Source organism: Elephas maximus, chromosome 19, assembly GCF_024166365.1.
Source record: "Elephas maximus indicus isolate mEleMax1 chromosome 19, mEleMax1 primary haplotype, whole genome shotgun sequence".
In the NCBI taxonomy this organism is placed as follows: Eukaryota; Metazoa; Chordata; class Mammalia; order Proboscidea; family Elephantidae; genus Elephas; species Elephas maximus.
In genome coordinates, this window is record NC_064837.1 from 59311264 (window position 1) to 59329699 (window position 18436).

Consider the following 18436-nt stretch of genomic DNA (forward strand, 5'->3'; position numbering starts at 1 on the left):
TGGTGCCCTGCTACCACCAATGACCGCCGTGACAGGGAACACAGCAGATAGAGTCCCTGACAGAGCACGAGAAAACTGTGGTGCAGGACTCAAATTCACGTAAAAAAAGACCAGACTTGACGGCCTGACTGAGACTGGGGGAACCCCAGACCTAAATCCATTCCCGAAGCCAACTCTTCAGACAAACATTAGACTGGACTATAAAACATAAAATAATACCGGTGAAGAGCGTGCTTCTTAGTTCAAGAAGACACAGGAGACTATACGGGCACCTCCTGTCCAGAGGCAGGATGAGCAGGCAGAAAAGGATAGGAGCTGGTTGAACAGACGTGGGAAACCTGGGGTGGAAAGAGGGAGTGTGCTGTCACATTATAGGGATGGCAACTAGGGTCACATAACAATACATGTATAAATTTTTGTAGGAGAAACTAACTTGAGCTGTAAACTTTCACCTAAAGCAGAAAAATAAAAAAGAAAGCAGAAGTCAGCAAAGCAGACTCGTCCTACGCCCATTGTTCAAGATCTCAGAAGTTCCACATGACATTAGTCAGTTCCTTCGTGAAGAGTATTGAAGTCAATCATGTTAATTAAATGCCGAGGCTGTGGTTTCAATGGCTTATTTTACAGGAAGATTACGGTTTCAGCGTAGATAAACCTATGTTCCTATTCATAGGAAAAAACTAATTTCTTTTGAAAAGAAACAGATAAGGTCATTCTCAATGCCATACAAGAGATAGCCTCAGGTTCTGAGAGTACAGAATTCTGCCCAAGGACTCTGAAGCTCTGCTTAACACCCTAAGCCAAAAGTGGAAACACTACTGTGACCAATCTTTTGTGACACAGAAAGAGACATTTCTTATTTCTTATTGTGTTTTCTTCTTTAGGAAAAAATGTGTTACTTCCTGTCTACATATTCCTTGCATAGGCAGCCGACAATAATGCCTGGCTTCTGTAAACGACAAGTAAATCATACGAGAGAATGATTTTTAGAATATAGATATAGATACAGTTTGTTTATAAATTAACTTAGTCTGTTCTTAGAACTTCCACTGTTCTCTTACTAGCTAGCTTGAGTCATTCTTGCCCTGATTTCTGTAACCTCGTTATTGCCCAATAGTTCTTTTGAAACCCCAGCATTTTCCTTGCACCTACATGGAAACATAGCAAGAAATAAATTGTCTTGATTCCAATAATGTTTAAAATGTTCTTAAAAACTCATCAAAACTTTAGATTTTATATAAAATCTCATTGTTTTATAATTCAATATTTTATTCCCAAATAATATTTATATACATATATATTTTTTATATTTAAGAATATACTGTTGGTTTAAAAAAGGGAGATTAGAAGACCTGCTTTCTCGGCTCCCAGCTAAGTTCCCTGGTTCATAGAAGGGATGAATCTCTCTTTTTTTTTTTTTTTTAAAGGATGTAACTTAAGTAAGGAAAACAGTATAACAAAAGTGATCCTCTCCTTTGGCTTTTTAGATGTTAATCATTTACCTGATTACATCTTCTGCATCAGAACATTTTGAGGCCAATCATTCAGTGGACAGGAGGAGTGATTCAGGATTTTAAACACAGATGCCACAAGCTCTTTAAAAGCCAGAAACTCTTACAGCTTCTTAAAGAAGAAATGGAAAAGCCATTGAAGCATTATATGAGGTAGGTTATTGCATTCCCTTGGCTAAAGAAACTCACAAAATAGCTGGGAATCTAGTAAAGCTTTGGAGAGCTGACATTGTCAAATGCCTGGTATATGAAAAGACAGTAGTAAAAGGAATCAGAATGGTGCTACTTTCTAGCATCACAGCAATTCCTCAAATAACTCAGTGCTTAGGGGACACTGAGCGGTGATGATATAATCTGGGAATGGATAACGGTGATGGCTGGACAACTTGATGAACATAATTAATGTCACTGAACTGTACATGGGAAGGCTGTTAAAATGTTTAACATTTTGCTACATATATATTACCCACAATAAAAAAGGGAAAAAAGTTGGAGCTGCAACCCTGAAGATTGAGTTGATATTTCATCTGCAGAATCAAACTTTTGCCTTTCAAGTAGACAAATCTACACCTGAAGCAGGCCTTGCTATTTGACTTATATTTGTCTAGCACCAGGAGTCATCGCACCCAATCTGTTTTTTATAAGGAGAATGCCTGGCAACAGACCCAAGTGTTGCTGAAAATTTCAAAGCGCTGAATAACTGTTTTGAACCTCAAGGCTTAACCTGGATCAATCGTGTTAACATTTGCACTGATGGTTCAAAAGAAATGGGGAGAAAACTGCTGGTGCCTTTGTACAAATCGAGGCAGCAATGTCAAGCTCTACCAGTAACTGGTGAATTCTTCACCACCATGTGTTTGCAGGAGAACAAAACAAAACATTTGTTTCATTAAAAAATGTTCTCGATGAAGCAGTAAAAAGGAACCATTTTATTAAAGCTCAGCCCTGGAACACACGCCTTTTTAATACCCTGAATGACAAAACAGAGCACAGGCTAAAGAATAATAGTTGCTTGTCTGCTGGGAAAGGACTTGTGCGATTGAGTTGTGAGCTGACATGAATGCTTTGTAAACATCGCTCCATTTTTATTTCAAAGAACAACTGACAGACAAACTCTGGTTATTCAGGCTTGGGTATTTGGCCTGAATTTTCTCAAAAATAAGTGAAATGAATTTCCACTTCCAGGAAAACAACTGATCATACCTGTTGCTCTGATAAAATTAGAGATTTCAAGCAAAAATTAAAAATCTTGAAATTCCAGGATTTGGAGCCATTAGTGCCAATGTAAACACGACTGATCCAGGTTAAACCATGAGACTCAAAAGGGTTGAACCATCATTACAGGGTTGACGGTTTCCTAAAGCTTAAAGACTTTTCTGGTGAGATTGGTGATGATATTAACAGACGTAATTTTTTTATACTGAGTGAAATACATATCAGCCTTTAGGAGATCTGCATAACTCAGGGAACCAGTACTTTCCAAACGACCCGTTAAGAAAGTAGCACTTGTCTAGTTTTGGCATAGTATTGTTAAAAACCATAAGACTTTGAGAATTAAAGAAATCAACTATTTATTAAGAGTGAGAGAGAGAGTGAGAAAGAGATTGACATTTGCAAACAGCAGTCAGTTCTAGAAAAACTAATGAGACTATCACAAAGTGGTTTTTTGCTTATATGCCATTTCAATCTTGTGACATACAGCTGGTTCTTTGAAGGCTATACAGCAGTGCAGGAGAACAAGTCACAGGGACCTAGGGATACAGGCCTTGGGGAAAAGAAACTTTTAGGCTACACATCTATTATCTGTGACCTTGAAGTCAGCACAGTCCTTAGGAAAACAAGAAGGTGCATTCTTGAGCGATTAATGAGGTTAGTTTGCAGGGGTATAGTTAATGATAAGACACTCAGAAGTCTTGGATTGTTGTCCAGGCTTCTGGGGAGTTATTTAATTTTAACAGTATCAAAGAAAAATATCCACAATTATCTAAAAACGGAGGCTATTAACATACTCCTGTCTTTCCAACTTACTCTATATGAGGCTGGATTTTCCTCATATATTTCAATCAAAATAACACATTGCAACAGAATGAATACAGAAGACATAAGAATGTGCTTATTTTCTATTAAGCCAGACATAAATATTTTGGGGAAAATATAAAATGATTTTTCTCCCCACTAATTTTTTTTTTTTTAAATAAAGTTGTTTTATGGAAAATGTTATTTATGTTAACAGGCAATGGGATTGTTATTTTCATTTTTAATTTAATAATAAGTGCATATTTTAAACATTTCTTGGTTTTACGTCCAATACGGTAAATATTGAAAGATTTAGCCCGTATAAACCAAAGGCCCTTATAGCCTTCAACAATATTTAAGAGTATAAATGGACCCTAGACCAAAAGGCTTTAGATCTGCTGAAACAAAGCAACACGTCACCATTTCAGGAACAGATTGGTAGGCAGTTTATTTCAACTGACAGAATTTTCTATTATTGGTAAAATAATTACTTTGCAAATTTTACTTCCTCAAGCTTTGGGCAGTCAAGGCTTGTGCTGTGCTTACTGTTTCCATCTGAACATTCTCCTTCCGGTTCTTCTGGATCTTGACACATGCTGCTGCTGCTTGGGGAAATTCTAAAATCGAAGCAACCCGTTACTAATTGACTTCTGGCTGTCAATGTGGCTGCAAGATTATTTCATTCTCCAAGTCTTACACTTGAGTAGATTGGGCAATTAATAGTTCATTATCATTTCTATCTTTCATGGCAAACCCTTACCTTTTAACAGTGTCTTGCTTCTGCTTGAAGTACTACTGAATTAAGCAATCATTGTTTCTTGCCTTTCTTTCGTTCTTCTTACTATACAGGCGACATTTTTCAATCTTTATGGGCAACTGAATATCCAAAGTCTGGCAAAGAAATTTTATATCACGGCTTATGTGATAATATAATGACTCTGGGAACCATAGCTTTACCCCCAAAATGTGTGCAATATGAAAAATTTTATGGAAATGATGGGCTAGAATATTTGAATCAGGACAGTCACAGAAAATTCTAGCTAGATAATTGAGCCTTCCACTAAGCACAGCCATATATGTTTGGAATACATGTCCGATTGACTCTTTCTCTTCCATTCTAGCTCAGTTCTGCATACCCAGAATATTAGTCACTTTATTCTCTCTCCCCTCACCTCTTTCTTCATACTTATCTCAGATGATTTCTTAACGGTCTGATTTCATGTTGGTGGAGTCCCTGGGTGGTGTAAATGGTTGACATACACATCTGCTAACTGAAAGGTTGGAGCCCACCCAGAGACACCTCAAAGAAAGGTGTGCCAATCTACTTCTGAAAAATTAGTCACTGAAAACCCTCTGGAGCACAGTTCTACTCTGACACAAATGGGGTTGTCAGGAGTCAGAGTTGAATTGATGGCAACTGGTGGTTCGTGTTGGCACTCTCCCACCCAACAATCTGTAAAAGTTGAAGATGATGTGGATGTGGTAATAAGGACAGCAACTATCCCAGTTTGTCTAGAACACAGGGGTTTCCCGTTATGTGGGGCTTTTGGGGCTAAAGCCGAGAAAGTCTCAGACAAACCGAGATAGCTGTTTACCTTAGGGATGATGGAGGCACAGGGAACTAAAAGGCTTCCAGTTGTGTTCTTGTATCTTGTATAAAAAGCCTCTGATTTCAAGACCCTTTGATACCTGACCCAGTTTTCCTTTCTATTACAATCAGATAGAAATTGTTCACGATCCACCTCTGGACTTCTCATTCCCCCAGCAAAATATCACATTTATTACTGTTGTTGGCCTGTTGCTCATTTCAGCATTCCTTCCTGGAACCTCAGTATTCCTCCAACAGCCAGTTATGCAAATTGATTGTTGTTCAGATTGAACCTGATCCAGGTAACATTCCCCAGTGCTCCACTGCATGACTATCAGACAGGATCCTTCATTTTCAATGTTTCATGTGTGACAGCACTGTTTCCTCCACTGAACTGAATGCCTGAAGCTCCAAAACCAAACCAAACCCGTTTCCATCGAGTCAATTCCGGTGCATAGTGACCCTATAGGATGGAGAAAAACTGTCCCATAGAGCTTCCAAGGCTGCAATCTTTATGGAAGCAGGCTGCCACATCTTTCTCCTGCAGAGAAGCTGGTGGGTTTGAACCACCAACCTTTCAGTAAGCAGCCAAATGTAACCACTGTGCCACCAGGGCTCCATGGTAAAGTCAGGTACCCTATTTCTGTTTCTGTATATTGTCACATGCCTTGCATTTCATTACATCCTAGCGAGTAAGATATCCTTGCTAATTGATTGGTTTTTGCTTTATACAATATGATTAACTATTTAATATGTAACACAATACTAAATCAATTTGACTTCTCTAAACCTAAAGAGTGGATCATTTCTCATTGCTTTCTTTCTAAACTTCCAATCCAGACAGCGAAGAATAAAAAGGAAGATGATAAAAGGAAGGAAAGACTAGGGATAAAGAGAGACATTCACAATTAGAGACACTAAAAGATAATCATTTTAACATCAAAGGTGAATTAGAAAACTCTGGTCTTTGTATATTTGGCAAAATCATTACAAATTGAGAATAATCAATTTGCTAATCACAAAGCAATCAAATTCAGTTCTACTCCTTTTAAGAGAAACATTGAGAGTATATTTATATTATATAAAAGTAATTTATATTATATTAAACTCCGTACTATATTCATGCTTGTTGTTGTTGTTAGGTGCTGTCCAGTCAGTTCCAACTCATAGCAACCCTATGCACAACAGAACAAAACACTGCCTGGTCCTGTGCCATCCTTAAAATTGTTGTTACGCTTGAGCTCACTGCTGCAGCCACTGTGTCAATCCACTTCGTTGAAGGTCTCTCTCTTTTCCTCTGACGCTGTACTTTGTCAAGCATGATGTCCTTCTCCAGGGACTGATTCCTCCTGACAACATGTCCAAAGTATGTAAGACACGGTCTCGCCATCCTTGCTTCTAAGGAGCATTCTGGTTATACTTCTTCGAAGGCAGATTTGTTCATTCTTTTGGCAGTCCATGGTATATTCAATAATTTTCACCAACACCACAATTCAAAGGCATCAATTCTTCTTCGGTCTTCCTTATTTATTGTCCAGCTTTCACACGCATATGATGTGATTGAAAATACCATGGCTTGAGTCAGGCGCACCTTAGTCTTCAAGGTGACATCCCTGCTTTTCAACACGTTAAAGAGGTCCTTTGCAGCAGATTTACCCAGTGCAATGTGTCTTTTGATTTCTTGACTGCTGCTTCCATGGGTGTTGATTGTGGATCCAAGTAAAATGAGATCCTTGACAGCTTAGTATTTTCTCCTTTATCATGATGTTGCTCATTGGTCCAGTTGTGAGGACTTTTGTTTTCTTTATGTTGAGGTGCAAGCCATGCTGCAGGCTGTGGTCTTTGATCTTCATTAGTAAGTGCTTCAAGTCCTTTTCACTTTCAGCAAGCAAGGTTGTGTCATCTGCATAACGCAGGTTGTTAATGAGTCTTCCTCCAATCCTGATGCCCCGTTCTTCTTCATATAGTCCAGCTTCTCAGATTATTTTCCCAGTATACAGATTGAATAGGTATGGTGAAAGGATACAACCTTGATGCACATCTTTCCTGACTTTAAGCCAATCAGTATCCCCTTGATACTGCCTCTTGATCTATGTAAAGGTTTCTCATGAGCACAATTAAGTGTTCTGGAATTCCCATTCTTCAAAATGTTATCCATAACTTGTTATGATTCACACAGTCGAATGCCTTCGCACAGTCAATAAAACACAGGTAAACATCCTTCTGGTATTCTCTGCTTTCAGCAAGGATCCATCTGATATCACCAATGATATCCCTGGTTCCGCTGCCTCTTCTGAAACCAGCCTGAATTTCTGGCAGTTCCCTGTCGATATACTGCTGCAGCCATTTTTTGAATGATCTTCAGCAAAATTTTGCTTGCGTGTAATATTAATGATATTGTTCTATAATTTCCACATTCGGTTGGATCACCTTTCTTGGGAATAGGCATAAATATGGATCTCTTCCAATCAGTTGGCCAGAAAGCTGTCTTCCATATTTCTTGGCATAGATGAGTGAGTACCTCCAAAGCTACATCCATTTGTTGAAACATCTCAATTGATATTCCGTCAGTTCCTGGAGCCTTGTTTTTCACCAATGCCTTCAGAGTAGCTTGGACTTCTTCCTTCAGTACCATCAGTTCCTGATTATATGCTACCTCTTGAAATGGTTGAACGCTGACTAATTTTTTTTGGCATAATGACTCTGGATATTCCTTCCACCTTCTTTTGATGCTTCCTGGGTCGTTCGTTTAATATTTTCCCCATGGATATTATCCTATCACTGACAGCATTGTATTTCAAGATAGATCTTGAAATGTTCTTTTTGACAATGAATGCAACACCATTCCTCTTCAAGTTGTCATTCCCAGCGTAATAGACTATATGATTGTCTGATTCAAAATGGCCAACACCAGTCCATATCAGCTCACTGATGGCTAGGATATCGATGTTTATACATTCCATTTCATTTTTGACAATTTCTGATCTTCCCAGATTCGTACTTCCTACATTCCAGGCTCTGATTATTAATGGACATTTGCGTCTATTTCTTCTCATTTTGAGTCGTGCCACATCAGCAAAAGAAGGTCCCGAAAGCTTTACTCCATCCACTTCATTAAGGTCGACTCTACTTTGAGGAAGCAGCTCTTCCCCAGTTGTCTTTTGAGTGCCTTCCAACCTGGGGGGCTCATCTTCCGGCACTATATCGGACAATGTTCCGCTGCTATTCATAAGGTTTTCACTGGCTAATGCTTTTCAGAAGTAGACTGCTGGGTCCTTCTTCCTAGTCTGTCTTAGTCTGGAAGCTCAGCTGAAACCTGTCCTCCATGGGTGACCCTGCTGGTATCTGAACACTGGTGGCATAGCTTCCAGGATCACAGCAACACACAAGGCCCCACAGTATGACAAACTGACAGACAGGTGGGGGAAAGTGAATATTCATGCTTAGGTGATATCATTATTCTAAGAATTAAGCATTCTTCTTTGAATCTGGGAACGGATATTATCTTGTCAGCTGATCTTTGTAAAAATTGGTTCTACTTTTAGAGACACTGTATTTGTGTGGCATGCAAGTGCAACAAACACCTGAATTAAACTTTCAAAGTATATTCAAAGAAGCATCATTCTTGAATACAGTTAAAATATTTCTCCCAATGCAATAATATTTAAATAAGAGTGCAGCTTTATTATCAGGAACACCAGGAATGTACTTTCATTCTGTGATTCTTTAGGAAATATTTAGTCATCTAGTGCTGCTATAACAGAAATACCACAAGCGGGTGGATTTAACAAAGAGAAATTTGTTTTCTTACAGTCTAGTAGGCTAGAAGTCCAAATTCAAGGCGTTAGCTTCAGAGGAAGGCTTTCTCTCTCTGTCGGCTCTAGAGGAAGGTCCTTGTCATCCATCTTCCCTTAGTCTGGGAGCATCTCAGAGCAGGAACCTCAGGTCCAAAGGATGTTCTCTGCTCCTGGTGCTGCTTTCTTGGTGGTATGAGGTCCCCCAACTCTCTGCTTGCTTCCCTTTCCTTTTATCTCTTAAGAGATAGAAGGTGGTGCAGTCTACACCCCAGGGAAACTCGCTTTACATTGGATCAGGGATGTGACCTGGTAAGGGTGTTACAATCCCATCCTAATCCTCTTTAACATAAAATCACAACCACAAAATGGAGGACAACCACAGAATACTGGGAATCATGGCCTAACCAAGTCGATGCACACATTTTTGGGGCGACATAATTTAATCCATGACAGGAGGGCTGTCATAATATTCTTTAATCTACTCAAGGAAAGACAACAGACAAATGCAAGGTTATCTGATTCATGAATTTGATCTAAATGAATGTGATTTGGCCCACTGAACAGCCCTGCTACCATGCTCCCTGATTTCTCCATGTCCATCAAACAAGTACCAATTCTGAAACGGATGGTGAGGGGCTGTCTTCCTTCCTCCCAAGGTCTATGAACCACTGTGCTTTTATTTGAAACAATGGAATTTAGCAATTAATGATCACCTGGTAAGACAATCCTGGGGTCTTCCTAGCACAATCCAAACAGTGAGGGAAATAGGGCTTATCCTCAGCGCACAGAGCTTCTCCTTCCTGTGCCTATTGCTCCTCTCCATAGTACTCCTTCCCTTCTCTCTCCTTTCAGTAGATGCCTAGGACCACCACGCTGCCTTCCTATATCAGTTCTCGGACAATGACAGGACCCACTCTGTCATTCAAAAGTTGGTGCTCTTATGAGAAATTCATGGAAATTTACTATAAATGTGTACTTCTCTGCAGAGTCCATGGGTGGTACAAATGGTTAAGTGCTCAGCTACTAACTGAAAGGTTGGCAGTTCAAGTTCACCCAGAGGGCACCTTGGGAGAAAGGCCTGGTGATCTGCTTCTATAAGGTCATAGCCATGAAAACCCTATGGAGTACAGTTCTACTTTGCAACACAAGGCATTGCCATGAATTATGATTAACTCAATGATAACTGGTTTGTTCTTTTTGGTACTTCCCTTAGGAGAGGGTCTATAGCTTTTATTAGATTCTCCAATATTTCCATGACCCAGGAAACTGACTAAAGGAAAAAATGCTGATAATTTTCAAGTAGGTTTGCCTCCTTTCTTTTTATAGAGGTCAGCTAGGAAAATTAGAATTCATTCCTATTGGGTACCACTCTATTAGCCTGGATTCCCAAAGATCTGGGGAGAATTTTCTATCTGCTATTAAGACTGAGCATACCCAATGGCTTCATTAGTGCAAACACTGTTCTATGTCCCATTATCCACTAGCCATCGCATCACAGAAAGAGCGACCAAGGCAATGTTTGGACTTGCAGGTTAGTAGGAGCATGGTCCCTGCTCTGAGAGGAATCTTCATATTACCATCAAGAATTCTAAGTCTTCATTTTGTGGGATACATGTTCTCTAACTCAGGATAGAACTCTCCTAACTGATCTCATATTCCAAGATACTTGGACAAATGGCAGCATTTCTTACCTCCAAATGTAATAATGTACACCAATCAATGTGGCAGGCAGAATTATGAAACTGACAGGAAACACTGCTATTTATCTATAGCAATTAATCATCAAAGGAACGTGGAAATCAAGGTGATCTAAAAGAAAAATACAAATGCCCTTGTTAGTCACTTTCTGAAATTCAATATATTTTTCAAATTAGAGATAACTAATCAGGGAGATACTCTGACTTTCAATTTTAGTTTTATAAACCAAGACCACTAACATTTCCTCCTAGAAATTTTTTTGGCTTGACTATGACAAATGAGACAAAGCTGAATAAATCTAGCATCTGATATATTGACTAAAATTTTTAAATTCTATTTAAATTACAGAAGAATGAAAAAAAAAGGCATTTCCTTTGGGGCTAAAAACAAATAGGATATAGGCAATAATCAAAGAGAAAAGAGCTTTGAAGTTGAGCTGAAACGGAAATAAATACTTTTTCTTAGGTACACGAATAGGTGAAATACAAACATGTAACGCATCTCCAGGTGACACAGGTACAATTAATCCAAGATTCACGGTACTGAATTCAGAGATAAGATAGAGAGTTATTGGAACATCTTTAGCCCTCCTACTTTCTCTTCTAAACCAGTGAAGTGCTTTCCAGAAGCTTCTGCACTTCCCTTTATTTCAAACCATGATTTTCATGGCTGTCAGAGTAGTCTTCGTAAAAGTGCATCTGTGATCATATTTCTCTTCCCAAAGCTTTCATGGTTACCCACATCTTGTAGAATAAATGAGTGAGTACACCACTTAAAGCCATCCGTGGTTCCCAACGTTACTTCAGTCTTACCTAGGACCATGCCCATTCTGTATCTTTCACTCCATCCATGTCCATACCAGGCTATCACCAGTTACTAGAGTAAGCCTAGACTTTTTCCCTTTCTGGGTTTTTGTTCATCCATTATTTTCTGTTTGTACCATCCTTCTTCTCTAGCTATTGAAATTCCAATCATCTTCAGAAAACATCTTAATTCTACTCTTTCCAGAACTGATCTCTCTCTTTTTGGGGTTTCAGTCCTTTTTATTACTCAATTGTATAATAGACTTTTAAAGCTGGATGATCTAGCTCAGTAGATAATCTTGTCTGTATCACCTTGTTGGAGTGTCTGTTTGCTTATCTATTTTTCCTCTGTGAGCTCTTTGAGAGCTGAAGGTACATTTTACATCTTTTCTCCAGCATCAGTCTCAATTTATGACAAATAGGGGAAGTCAACAAATATTTTTTTTTAGTGATGCTTTCTTTGGGGCATTCCTTAGAATAGATGCACAGAAATTGCACATAATTTTCCCTCTTAATTTTAGAGGAAAGAAGTATGGTTTTTCAAAAGAACTCTGAAAAGGGAGGTTGGGGATTTAGTTTCTGCTTCTTGCTTTTGTTAATAATATTCGTAATCTTGTGCAAAACTCTGGAGTCCTTTGGGTCTCAATTACTTTTTCCCTAAACAGAAGATCAAGATGAGCTCTAAGTTTCCCTATGGGTTGGAATCGACTCGATGGCAATGGGTTTGGTTTGGTTTGGTTTTTTATAAGCAATTTGGCTACTTTAAAACAAAGAGTAAGATGGGATAGAGAAGGAAGACTATCGAATTAGGAAAGCATATACCCACAATTACACAATGAACCCCTTGAAAGTTACCCAGAAAAATGATATAGAAGCAAAAGGATCAAATGCCACTATTTTTTCTCCCCTTGCAAAGAATGAATGCAATCACATGTCAAGAAGATCAGTGATGTGGCACAGTCAATAGCACACAGGATCTGAAATCAATGAGAATGTTGAGAATAGTGAACAACCAAAATCTAGGAACCCATTTAGAATCCAAAGTCTTGTCATATAACAGGATTTTATCATTCTTTTATTAATGATACTTTAAATGTCAGTGAACATATTTGTATTGCATTATATATTAATGTCAAATTTTCTCATTAAATCACCTAATGATATTTGTTCTATGAAAAGTGACGTTTACCTGAACAAAGCGATCTCCACTTATAAATATATTCCCTTGTAGGTTTAACATATAATCCATTAAATACACGAATGAAAGCATCCAGCAATAGATTGGAACTTCAACCAGTGTCTGCCCAAACCAGTAAGCAGAAGGGTAGAGGCCTGACATTCATAGTTGGGAGTGAGCTTTGTTCTGCCAAGAAAGTACAAGAGATTTAAAGAGGGATTACAATTTTCTTTAAGAAAATATAATGTGTTTAAGAAAATAGTCAAATAAAATCTTCACTATTAATAATGTGTCTTATCTATAAATACTATCCAGACTAAGGCATATGAGTAGTTCCAAAAAATAATTTATCCAAATTTAACTGTTTCAATGAATGAAACAACTACTCACCACCTTCCTGACATACAGGGAAGATTGCAGGACAATCAAGGCATTGATACTGCAATGAGCCTAGCCGTGACTGAATGGGCTAAAAGGGAGAATTTTCCCATGTAATAAGCACCTCACTTCCCATGACAGAATGACTTCATTTTGACTCATATGGAGGAAACTGGTTTTTGCTCCCACATAAAGTTGCTTTTTCTTTTCAATTTGGATAAAAGTTAATGGCTACACACAATTATCACACTAGAATTGTATTGCATGAAGCTTTGGAATGGCTTTGTAAATGCCCATATAGGGAACAACTAGTATGATGATATAAATTGATATAGCAACCAATATGTATATTATTTTTATTTTCTAACTAAGCTCTTTATTAAATTTTATATTTAAAACTGTTTACCAAGTAATATAAATTATAAAACAGATCATTTATTATCTTATTCTAAGAATTTTAAAACATTTTTCTTTTATAAATTTTAATTTATCTAATTTTTGATAGGCTCTGGTTAGCTAAATTAGATCCTGTCTGTGCTATAATTTTACCTAGGGAACCACATCAAACTCTTCTAGGAACTTCTCTTAAATTGTCTTCAGGTGATCCAGTAACCATTCACGTATGTGTATGTAGGGAGGGTTGGGGAGACACATATCTCCCAAATTGTTTATGGTAGGAGCCCAATCTCATATAAGCTTGTTCAAAAGCCAGAAGTGGGGCAACCCAACATTTCATTGATTTCCCTCCCTCCCTTTATATCCCTCCTTTGTTTTTCTATCATCCATCTGTCTGTCTGTCTGTCTGTCTATCTATCAATCATCTGATCTGCTGGCCTACCTACCTACCTACCTCTCTATCTCTGTTTTTATTTCCTTTTACTTTTATAACCTAGAAATGTGTATGAATTGGAAGCTTAATTTGTAAACATGTATATCAGAATGTTCCTTAGAGGAGAGTATGGCGAGACTTCAACTTGCTTACTTTGGATACATCATCAAGAACAACCAATTGCTAGGAAAGGACATCATGTTTGGTAAAGCAGAGAGCCAACAAAAATGAAGGAAACCCTAGGTGAGGTAGATTCACACAATAGCCACAACAATGGACTCAAACATACCAATGATCATAAAGATGTCGCAGAACCAGACATTTTGATCTGCTATACAAAAGGCTGCCATGAGTCAGGACCAACTCAACAGCAACTAGCAATACCATCCTAAAGAAAAATCCTGTAATCATACTACAACCAACTTCAAATTATGTAAATCAGCTGAAGTTTCCATTATTCTTTATTACCATATAGTCATTGATGTTGCTCACGGCAATATAAGGAGAACAACTGGACATCACAGTCAGCCTAATATGGGACAATCCATGCTTTCAAACTGTTAAGGGACATTATCACCCTGAAAATGTAAGGAACACAGTGAGCTCAAGGCACAAAGTAAAAATTTGTTTTCTGGTTTGCATTTCTCAAAAAGCCCATGAGCCTTATTATCTGAAACCCTGCTTTAGGCTCATTTTGAGATCCTCATCTTCTTTTCTTTTTAATCCAGTTTTGAATATCAGATTTTGGTTATCTATCCAATTTTATAAATAGAAAAAGTAGTTGAAAGAAGTTAAATAAATTGATAAGATTACACAGGTTGAAAGTAATGACATAGTGGTGAGGATTCTTGTTTTCTGACCATAAAATTCTAAAATTCACACTGATACTTAACAAAGATCTTTATTTTTACATCAGTACTGTGACACCTTAGTAGTTTAGGCTGGTACAAATTAATTCAGCATTAGGAATTCACAGCTCATAAATTTCATCTCCTGGTTCTTGTTTACATATAGCAGCTTGACTAAAAAAGTGTACTAGAAGTTCTCTGGACAGTGTGATAGGGAGATGTCTTTTTTGTACTCTCATAACTCTAAATCAATGCAGGTTGAGGAACACAGAGTAGACATAAAGGAGCAGAAGGGAAAGGGAAGCCTCTGGCTAAAACCTCTGACCTTATTTACACCTAACGTTGTTACCGTTGTCAAGCATTGTCAAGAATGGAAGATTTACAAACTATCTCAAAAACCACTACCCATGTTATTGTATAGTTTGCCAATTGTATATCTTTGTGTGGCTATGAGTCAGAATGCACTCAACGGCAATGGGTGTTGTGTGTGTGTGTGTGTGCGCGTGTCTGTGCGCGTGTGATTAAGCACACTACTGTAGAAACTCAAAGCCAGAGTGTGCAGAGGTTCAGCCTGCCCTTCAGAAGCACACCTGTAATGCTGTAGGGACAGATGGTTTCACTTAGGCTAGAATATGTAGGGTCGTGTTACTGTCAGGGATCTTTCCAGAGTGACCTGTGAACTAGAAAAGTGCAAGAGTAAATCCACGACGGTGGCAAATCCACTGACTTTGGGTAGAGCCAGAGGAAGGTCCACCACCACCACCAGCCGCTGTTGGGTTGATTTCTACTCATGGTGAGCCTATATGTGTCAGAGGAGACCTGTGCTCCATAGGGTTTTCAGTGACTAATTTTTTGGAAGTAGATGGCCAGGACTTTCTTCTGAGGCACCTTTTGGTGTACTTGAACCACCAACTTTTGGTTAGCAGCAAAGCACCGTAATCCTTTGCAAGGACTCTTAAGGAAGGTCTAGAACTACAGAAAAGTTCTGCTTGGGGTGTACGATGTTGGGAGTTATGTGGGATAATAAGCCGATACAGTTTGACTAGTGGAAGACAATGGTTGTCAGAGGTGTTAATCAAAATTAGATTGTTGGACAAGTGAATATAAGGTCAACTGGGTTGACTGGTATCAAGCTCACTTTAGCTAAAACAGTATGCCTTCATGGGTGAAGACCAAAAGTCACTTGCCCAATTCTTATATCCTGCCCTCAGAAGTCAGGAAGTCAAATAGGCCTTCACAGTCACACTTGATTAATTAAATATAGCACATCATATATTATAAAAGTAATTAATATTTGATAGGATATTATAAATGTTTACCTTGAGAATTAAACTTCTAGCACGCCTTTTAATTTATTTCCTGAGCACACAATTAGGTATGGTGTGAGAAGGTAACTCAAGATTTTACGGGAGTATATGAAAGTAACGAGGAATATGTGGTCCATTTTATACACCAATGTACAAATGTGACTTGTTTTTCTATATTATCATAAAATCTAGAGTTGTATGGACACAAAATAAACTGATGTCCTTTTTCATTTATTTATTAGTTTAACAGATATGTATTCAGTGCTTACCACGTTCCTGGCCCTATGCCAGGACAGGGTATGATATATTGTTAAAAATACATGGTCCCTGTGCTCAAAGAACTCTGTAATGAGGAGAAGTACATTTATCAAGTTATTATACAACTAATAATTATGATCATTGCCGGTGTTTTGGGTCTCAATCACACACATTCAGATCACATTGTGCTTTTGTCCAAAACAGGTTTTCTTGCCTCACATACGAAAACTCTTCTTCGGTAGATCTGGGGTACCCCCTTTGCTGTCAAGTCAATTCCAACTCATAGCAACCCTGCAAGACAAAGAGGACTACGCTGTAGGGTTTCCAAGGTTGTAATCTTTCTGGAAGCAGACTACCACATCTTTCTGCCGAGATGCTGCTGGTGAGTTGGAACCACTGACCTTTCAGTGAGCAAAGGAGTGCTTTAACTACTATGCCATCAGGACTCCTAAATCTGGGGTAGTTGCTGGGAATTTGTAATATTTAAAAGAACTTGAAGTAATTCTGATGCAGCCAGTCTGTTTCTCTAATCTGAACTTTCCAGCAAGCAAATATTTTCTGCAGGATTTCTTATAACTATGATAATAATAAAATAATAATAGCTCAATTTATTCAGTGCTTAAATATGCTGAGGTTTTTAAAAAAGTTTTTTCTCCTTTGCTTATTTTCACAGCTTGAATAGGTATTATGAACGGATACATCCCTGACGCACGCCTTTCCTGACTTTAAACCATTAGCATCCCCTTGTTCTGTCTGAAAAACTGCCTTTTGATCTATGTACAGGTTCCTCATGAGCACGATGAAGTGTTCTGGAATTCCCATTCTTAGCAATGTTATCCATAATCTGTTATGATCCACACAGTCGAATGCCTTTGCATAGTCAGCAGAACACAAGTAAACATTCTCCTGGTGTTCTCTGCTTCAGCCAGGATCCATCTGACATCAGCAATGATATCCCTGGTTCCACGTCCTCTTCTGAAACCGGCCTGGATTCCTAGCAGTTCCCTGTGGATATTCTGCTGCAGCTGCTTTTGAATGATCTTTAGCAAAATTTTGCTTGCATGTGATATTAATGATATTGTTCGATAATTTCCACATTTTTTGGATGATGAGTAAGGGCGACTGAAGAAGAATTGACGCCTTGAAATTGCGGTGTTGGAGAAGAATATTGAATTATACCATGGACTGCCAAAAGAACAAACAAATCTGTCTTGGAAGAAGTACAACCAGAATGCTCCTTAGAAGCAAGTATGGTGAGACTACGTCTCACATACTTTGGACATGTTATCAGGGGGGATCAGTCCCTGGAGATGGACATCATGCTCGGGAAAGTAGAAGGTAAGCAAAAAAGGGGAAGACCCTCAACAACATAGACTGACACAGTGGCTTTAAGCAACTACAAATTCCTATGATTAAGTGCAAGACCAGAAACATTTAGGAAATGCATCTCTAAGCATTAGAGTAAATAATTAAAAACCACATGCTTAATTAATTTAAAGGATTAGTGATTCTGTGTACAAAATTCAGAGTTCAATCCTGACCAGTCAAGTTGCAAGGCAGAAATGAAGACCGAAGTCTCCCATACTGACGACCGTGTTCATTTCCTTGTTGATGACAAAGTAGTTCTTAAAGCATAAATAATACATGTATGGGAGATTTTCGGGTAAAAGGATGCAATCATTAAATTATATTAAGTTTTAATTATACTGCTACTTACTTGGCAAACCATTTTCAAAGTAAACTGTCAATGCCAGGTAGAGGAAAATAGCAAAAACCAACATGAAAATTGTAACTGTGGTTATATTTGAGTCACTCAAAGAGTCTGAATTAGAATTCACATCATAATTCAAGTGTAAGAGCTGGAAATTAAAATAAATCCATTAAAGGAAGGAATTACTTTTTAATTCTTTTAAAAATTATTTTAAAACTTCATTATAGTTTAGAATGTAATTGTTACTTTCTGCTGGACACTGGGAACGTAATGTTAAACGATGTGGCTGTCTAGTTTACAGTTCTCTATTTGAAAACGAAGGAGCCCTGGTGGTGTAAGAGTTAGGTGCTTGGCTACTAACCAAAAGGCTGGCAGTTTCAACTTGCTCAGTGTCTTTGCAGGAGAAAGACCTGGATATCTGCTTCCGTAACGGTTACAGCCAAGAGAACTCTGTGGGGCATTTCTATTCTGTCACATGGGGTTGCTATGAGTGAGAATCGAATTGATGGCATCCA

At 38.3% G+C, this 18436-nt stretch overlaps 1 long non-coding RNA gene across 1 annotated transcript; it reads left to right on the forward strand.

Annotated features, from left to right (window-relative positions):
• Nucleotides 1-1498: 1498 nt before the first annotated feature.
• LOC126063242 (uncharacterized) lies at nt 1499-17839 on the forward strand. Its single transcript, XR_007514231.1, has 3 exons — nt 1499-1664; nt 16415-16592; nt 16884-17839. It is a non-coding gene; the product is annotated as an uncharacterized LOC126063242 (long non-coding RNA).
• Nucleotides 17840-18436: the final 597 nt, after the last annotated feature.